Raw genomic sequence first — 8,123 nt, 5'->3', positions numbered from 1 at the left:
ATTTAATAGATTCTTCTATCCCTGCATTTTCTGCAACTGGTGATTAATTCAAGAAACTTGATCAAATTCAGATTCCGTGGTTGGGGGGAACCCAGAATACTTAATTGATTATACTTTCTATTGTATCAGGAGTTACACGGTATCTAGTTGCCTCTGTGGTTTTCTACTTAAAAATATCTCTGCTTTTTGCTTGTTTTACATCTTGTTGCATACTGTAGAACAGTGCCATCCAATAGAACATTTTTGTAATGATGTAAATGTTCTTTATCACCAGTGTCTAATTTGGTCGTCACTAACCACATGTGATTATTGAGCAATGAGGAACTGAATTTTTAGTTTCTTAAATTGAATTTTAAGTAGTCANCCAGCCCTGTGGAAACCTTCAATGCCAAAATGGCATGTAGGACTAGATAGACGAATGTCACCTGTCCCTGTCTATTAAAACTCACTGTATTGGGCCGAGGACATTGCTTGGCAGATGAGTAAGCCTCACCCATCTGGACAGCAGCATTTATACTTCAACGTTACTTTTATCTTCATATTTGCTGCTTGTTGTTATTTATGTGGTAACTAGCATGAATGATTCACATACACACATACATATTCTCTGTCTTCTTGTGAAATATTACACCAAGGAGAAAACACCATTGTGAAGTTAGTGACAGTAAAGTAGCCCCAGACACAGTGCTCTTCAGTGGAAACACGGGAAGTTTACGGAAGAAGCTCTGTGTCATAGTGATAGCCGTAAACTTTGGAATATGCAAAGATCTTGAAGTGTATCTCTCACCTATACCAGGGATTTTGGTACAGTAGAGAATTGCATTTTGAGCTTATGAGAACTGGTAGCATTGGATTGTTTCACTTTCTGTCTATCACTCCGTTCATGGGGTATTTTCAGATTTCATGTCAAGGCTCCATTTGGTTCAGATGGTACAATTGTCTGCCATGTTGAAATAGGTGGCAACACAAATTAATATTATCATGAAACAAGACTTTATTTTATTTTTTTATTTTTAAAATTTTTTTAAATTATCGTTTAAATTCTGGGATACATGTGCAGAACATGCAGGTTTGTTACACAGGTATACATGTGCCATGGTGGTTTGCTGCACCTATCAAACTGCCATCTAGGTTTTAAGCCCCGCATGCATTAAGTATTTGTCCTAATGCTATCCCTCCCCTTGCCCGCCGTCCCCTGACAGGCCCTGGTGTGTGATGTTCCCCTCCCTGTGTCCATGTGTTCTCATTGTTCAACTCCCACTCATGAGTGAGAACATGCGGTGTTTGGTTTTCTGTTCCTGTGTCAGTTTGCCGAGATGATGTTTTCCAGCTTCATCCATGTCCCCGAAAATGACATGAACTCATTCGTTTTTACGGCTGCCTAGTATTCCATGGGGTACATGTGCCATGTTTTCTTTATCCAGTCTATCCTTGATGGGCATTTGGGTTGATTCCACGTTTTTGCTGTTGTAAATGGTGCTGCAATAAACATATGTGTACATGTGTCTTTATAGTAGAATGATTTACAATCCTTTGGGTATATACCCAGTAATGGGACTGCTGGGTCAAATGGTGTTTCTGGTTCTAAAAGTCTTAAAATATCCTCTAAAGCAGATTTCAAAATACAAAATACATGAATCCACAGGAGACCTGCTCACAGACGGCATCTGTAATTTAGAGGAAGATGACGCTGGCACTGGCTTAACCATGCACTTAGCACACCACAGTTACGGTGAAAATCCAATTTTGTGCCAAAAGTAGGAAATAAATGGAGGCGTAAGTGTTTGCTTTAGGAGATTTTGATTCATGTAAATAGAAAATGGTTTTATTACATGTAAAATAAGATTTAAAGTGGTCACTGTGAGGAGTCGCCACACTGTTTTCCACAATGATTGAACTAATTTACACTCCCACCAGCGGTATAAAAGCATGCCTGTATCTCCACATCCTTTCCAGTATCTGTTGTTTCCTGACTTATTAATGATCATCATTCTAACTGGCATGAGATGGTATCTCATTGTGGTTTTGATTAGCATTTCTTTAATGAGCAGTGATGATGAGCTTTATTTCATATGTTTGTTGACTGCATAAATATCTTCTTTTGAGAAGTGTCTGTTCATATCTTTCACTCTCTTTTTGATGGGGTTTTCTTTCTTGTAAATTTGTTTAAATTCCTTGAGGATTCTGGATATTAAATCTTTGTCAGATGGATAGATTGCAAACATTTTCTCCCATTCTATTGGTTGCCTGTTCACTCCGATGATAGTTTTTGCTGTGCAGAAGCTCTTTAGTTTAAGTGTTTAATTTAATATTTGTGTAATAATGTCCAGTTTTATCAAACAGAATGATCTACATAGGAGCTTTTATGCAGAACTCATTCTTCTTCACTTAGAGCTTGTTAGTCCCGTAGTAAAGTCAAATCCATCTTCAGTTGCTACGTGCCTTTGTTACACAGTTAAACTTGAGTTGGAGATGCTCTGCCGTAGGGAGGAATTTTCACTCCCCAGATGTGTTTGTGTAATATAATGTATTTTTCCCCTTTCCCCTGTGGAAACTTTGTGGAAGATTATTTCAGTGTTAACCCTGATGGATATTTTCGTAATCGAACAAGTGTCTGTTACTCCTTTTTCATTTATTTATCAAGCACTTCATGGGTGTCTTCTGGGTGCCAGACACTGCACTAGACTCTGGGGAGTCAAAGGTGAATCACACTTAGTCTCTACCCTCTAGGAATTCATTCTGGTTAGAGAAATTGTAAACAAATAATTACGATCCTATGGGATAGTTTTTAAAGTATGAAGTGAGATAATGTGTGTGAAAAACTTTGTAAGCTTTACACATTTAAGATTTTTTTCTCCAGTGCATAGCATGATGCCTGACATATTTTTATTGCTCTTTATACCCTTGAATGAACCGGTGAAGGGCCAAGAGTTATGAGAGTATAATACTAGAGTGGAGACGGATTCGTTCTGCCTGATGGACAGGTGGGATGCAGAGGCTTCCAAGAATATCACTTTTGAACTGGACTTGGAAATACAAGTTGTTTATTTTAAGAATCAAGAAAAGAGATTCTGGGGGGGCAGCTGTGAGTCGTTAAAGTGCCTTGATTTAGATGAACCACATATCTACAGGCTTATACAGTTTACAAGACGCTTTTGTTTACCGTATCTCTTTTAAGCCTTATGACAGGTGCATGAGGTGAGTTCATACAACCAAGAGAAGCCTTGACCAGAACCTGGGTTCTAGGGTGCAAGAGACAGCATCTGGCCAGTTTATTCTCTACAGTTTCATGAATGTTATGATTGCTAATATTATTGTATTTCAATTTCTGAAAGCATGGTTTTCTGAGTTACAAGTATATGAAAGACAAATATATACATGTAATAAAATGCATAGTTTTGGTTTTTGTTTTTTTCTTTTTCTTTCTTTCTTTTTTTTTTTTTTTTTTTTGAGAGAGAGTCTCGCTTGGTCCCAGGCTGAGTGCAGTGGTGAGATCTTGGTGCACTGTAATCTCCGCCTCTGAGGTTCAAGTTATTTTCTTGCCTCAGCCTCCCAAGGAGCTGGGATTACAGGTGTGCACCACCATGCCTGCCTAATTTTTGTATTTTTAGTAGAGAGGGGGTTTCACCATGTTGGCCAGGCTGGCTTCGAACTCCTGACCTCATGATCTGCCAGCCTCGACCTCCCAAAGTGATGGGATTTTAGACGTGAGCCACTGCACCCAGTCATAATTTCCTTTTTATTTCTGTAAAGTAGGTTAGCTTGTATTGATACATGAGGAGGTTTTTTCCAGAGGTTTCAGAAACAAGCTAGAAAATGCTTCCATAATATTTCATAGATTCTTTATGATTCAAGCAGTGTTTCAGGATTTTCAGTCCATTTAAAGCATTTATCTAACAAACACTAAGTAGAAACTATGAGCTCTACATTCTCTTGTAAGCTTTCTTTTTCTGTTATAGTTGAGCAACTTCGTTGACATTTTTATTTTTATTTTATTATTATTATATTTTTGAGACGGAGTCTCCCTCTGTCACCCAAGCTGGAGTGCAATGGTGCGATCTCAGCTTACTGCAAGCTCCGCCTCCTGGGTTCATGCCATTCTCCTGCCTCAGCCTCCTGAGTAGCTGGGACTACAGGCGCCTGCCACCAAGCCCAGCTAGTTTTTTTTGTAGTTTTAGTAGAGACGGGGTTTCACCGTGTTAGCCAGGATGGTCTTGATGACCTGAGCTCGTGATCCACCCACCTCGACCTCCGAAAGTGCTGGGATTACAGATGTGACCCACCATGTCTGGCCCAGTTGTAGCTCTTATGTTTAGATCTTCGATCCATTTTGAGTCAATTTTTGTGTGTGGTGTAAGGTAAGTGTCCACCTACATTCTTTTGCATGTAGATAATCCAGTTTTCCCAGCATTATTTGTTGAAAAGACTCTTTCCCTCTGAATGATCCTGACACTTTTTTGAAAATCACTTCACCATATAAGTGAGAGTTTATTTCTGAACTCTGTTCTCTTTCAGTGCTCTGTGTTTCTGCCAATACAACACTGTTTTTAATTTTATTTATTTATTTTTTTGAGGTGGAGTTTCACTCTTGTTGCTCAGGTTGGAGTGTAGTGGCCTGATTTTGGCTCACTGCAACCTCTGGCTCCTGGGTTCAAGTGATTCTCCTTCCTCAGCCTCCCAAGTAGCTGCGATTACAGGCATGCGCCACCACGCCCAGCTAATTAGGTATTTTTGGTAGAGACGGGGTTTCTCCATGTGGGTCAGGCTAGTCTTGAACACCCGACCTCAGGTACCTGGTGCTTCCTATTGCACCATCTTCCCAGAATCCTCTCCCTTCCTGTTGTGCTTTTATAGCCACGCCTGCTTTCCTCCTGCTGCCAGACTTAGTCATAACCACTAATGTATTCTTCATTTCGGTAATTTTGTTATCTCAAGGATGTTATATAAATGGGATAATAGAAGTTGTCATTTTCCAGAGGCCAGGTGCGTGGCTTAGGCCTGTAATCCCAGCATATTGGGAGGCTGAGGCGGGTGGGTCACTTGAGGTCAGGAGTTCGAAACCAGCCTGGCCAACATGGTGAAACCCTGTCTCTACTGAAAATACAAAAATTAGCCAGCTGTGGTGGCGCTCACCTGAAATCCCAGCTGCTTGGGAGGCTGAGACATGAGAATTGCTTGAATCCAGGAGGCAGAGGTTGCAGTGAGCTGAGATTGTGCCCCTGCACTGCACCCTGGGTGACAGAGTGAGACTGGGTCTAAAAACAAAACAAAACAACATGTAACTTTCTGGGATTGAGTTTTTTACACTAGGTTTAATTCCTCGGAAATTCCTCTAGGTTGTTGCTTAATGTTTGTTATAGTTATACTGCATTTTGTTTAATTACTTATTTGCTGAAAGATAATCTCAGTTATTTCCACTTGTAGGTTATTGTGAATAAAACTGTTATAAACATTACACAGGTTTTCATGTGAACATAGGTCTTCATTTAGTAATTTTGATAGGTGGGTAGTGATCTCTCATTGTGTATTATTATTATGATTATTTTTGAGACAGGGTCTTGCTCTGTTACCTAGGCTTTGAAGGGTAGTGTTGTGATCATGGCTTATTGCCACCTTAACCCTCTGAGTAGCTGGGACTATGGGTGTGTGCCACTACACCCAGCCAGTGTTTTTAAAATACGTTTTTGAGGAGATGGGGTCTTGCTATGTTTCTCAGGCCGGTTTTGAACTTCTGAGCTCAAGCCATGCTCCAGACTGGTCTCCTAAAGTGGTGGGATTACGGGTCACTACACATGCCTCATTGTGTTTTTAATATGTATTTACTTAGCGGCTAATGATATTGACCATCTTTTCAGGTGCTTATTTGGTATCTTTAAAAAAAATATATGGAACACTTTAAGAATTTGCATGTCATCACTGTGCAGGGAGCATGCTAATCTTCTCTGTATTTATTCAATTTTGGTATATGTGCTGCTGAGACAAGCAAACTAGTACCTTTATATATCCGCTGTTCATCACTTTTGGCTATTTTCTTTTTCTTTTTTTGATACGGAGTCTCCCCATCTCTACTTAAAAAAATACAAACATTAGCCAGGCATGGTGGCACATGCCTGTAGTCTCAGCTACTTGGGAGGCTGAGGCGGAAGAATTGCTTGAACCCAGGAAGCAGAGGTTGCAGTGAGCTGAGATCACACCACTGTACTCCAGCCTGAGCAACAGAGTGAGACTGTCTGAAAAAAAAAAAGTATTCCACTCTTGGTGGGTGCAATGTTCTGTTAATATCCATGGATCCAGTTAGTTCATGGGGTTGAATTAAATATTCTTGCTGTGAATATATGTGTAGTTTTAACAGTTGTTACAGGGAAATATTGAAGTCTCTCTAGTGGATTTATGCATTTCTCCATTCTGTTCCATCAGGTTTTCTTTCATATATTTTGTAGTCTTGTTTTTTGGTGCATACACATTTAGGAATGTTATGTCCTCTTGGTGGATTGACCCTTCTCTCAATAAATAATTTCCTTCTTAGTCTCTAGTACTTTTTCTTTGCTCTGAAGTATAGTGTTTCTGATATTGTCATCCAGCATTTCTTTAATTAATGTTTGCATCATATACCTTTTTAATTTTTTCTTTGCTTTCAACCTGCTTAGAGTGTTATATTCGAAGTAAATTTCTTGTACACAAAATAGTGTTAGGTTATGTTTTATTTCTTTTTCTTTCTTTTTTTTTTTTTTTTTTTTTTGAGATGGAATCTTGCACCATCACCTGGGCTGGAGTGCAATGGCATCATCTTGGTTCACTGCAACCTCTGCCTCCCGGGTTCAAGTGACTCTCCTGCCTCAGCCTCCTGAGTAGCTGGGATTACAGGTGCACGCCACCATGCCTGGTTTTTTTTTATATTTTTAGTAGAGATGGGGTTTCACTATGTTGACCAAGCTGGTCTCGAACACTTGACCAAGTGATCTGCCTTCCTCAGCCTCCCAAAGTGCTAGGATTACAGGTGTGAGCCACCGTGCCTGGCCTTTTTTTTTTTTTTTTTTTTCTTTTGAGACATGGTCTTGCTCTGTCACCCAGGCTGGACTGCAGTGGCACAATCGTGGTTTACTGCAGCCTGGACCTCCTGGGCTCAAACAATTCCCCCACCTCAGCCTCCCAAGTAATTGGGACCACACATGTGCACGATCACACCTGGCTAATTTTTTTTATTATTTGTAGGGACGAGGTCTTGTTATGTGGCCCAGCCTGGTCTCGAACTCCTGGGCTCAAGAGACCCTCCTGTCATGGCCTCCCAAAGCTCTGGCATTACAGGCATGAGCCACCATGCTTGGCTTTAGGTTAGTTTTTAAAATCCAATTTGTCAATCTTTGTCTTTTTTTTTTTTTTTTGAGATGGAGTGTTGCTCTGTCACTCAGGGTGGAGTGCAGTGGTATGATCTTGGCTCACTGCAACCTCCACCCAGTGGGTTCAAATGATTCTCCTGCCTCAGCCTCCAGAGTAGCTGTTACAGGTACCTACCACCACACCTGGCTAAATTCTTTTTTTGTATTTTTAGTAGAGACAGATTTGTACCATGTTGGCCAGGCTGGTCTCGAACACCGAACCTCAAATGATCTGCTCTCCTCGGCCTCCCAAAGTGCTGGCATTACGGTCATGAGCCGCTGCACCTGGCCAGTTTTTGTCTTTTATTTGCTGTATTTAGGTATTTGGGTCATTTACATAGTTACAGATGTTGTCAGAGTCCCTTTTTTTTTTTTTTTGGAACAAAGTCTTACTCTTGCCTAGGCTGGAGGGTAGTGGATCAATCTTGGCCTACTGCGACCTCTGCCTCCCGGGTTCAAGCAGTTCTTGTGCCTCAGTCTCCCATGTAACTGGGATTACAGGCATGTGACACCACGCCCAGCTAATTTTTGTATTTTTAGCAGAGATGGGGTTTCACCACGTTGGCCAGGCTGGTCTTGAATTCCCGGCCTTAGATGATTCACCTACCATGGCTTCCCAAAGTGCTAGAATTACAGGCCTCAGCCACCATGCCTCGTTTAAGTTTTTGTTTTTTGATTGTTCTTTTTCCTGCTTTCTTTTGGGTTACTTGATCATTTTTGGAATTCCATTTTTCTTGTTGTATTTTT

At 40.6% G+C, this 8,123-nt stretch overlaps 1 non-coding gene across 1 annotated transcript; it reads right to left on the bottom strand.

Annotated features, from left to right (window-relative positions):
• Positions 1–5,879: 5,879 nt before the first annotated feature.
• On the bottom strand, positions 5,880–5,986 carry LOC112628233. The gene has a single exon (XR_003120394.1). It is a non-coding gene; the product is annotated as a U6 spliceosomal RNA (small nuclear RNA).
• Between the last annotated feature and the right edge of the window lie 2,137 nt (positions 5,987–8,123).

The sequence above is a fragment of the Theropithecus gelada genome, chromosome 7a (assembly GCF_003255815.1).
Source record: "Theropithecus gelada isolate Dixy chromosome 7a, Tgel_1.0, whole genome shotgun sequence".
NCBI lineage: Eukaryota > Metazoa > Chordata > Mammalia > Primates > Cercopithecidae > Theropithecus > Theropithecus gelada.
The sequence above is the reverse complement of the archived record's forward strand: the minus strand, read 5'-3'. Positions and strand labels throughout refer to the sequence as shown.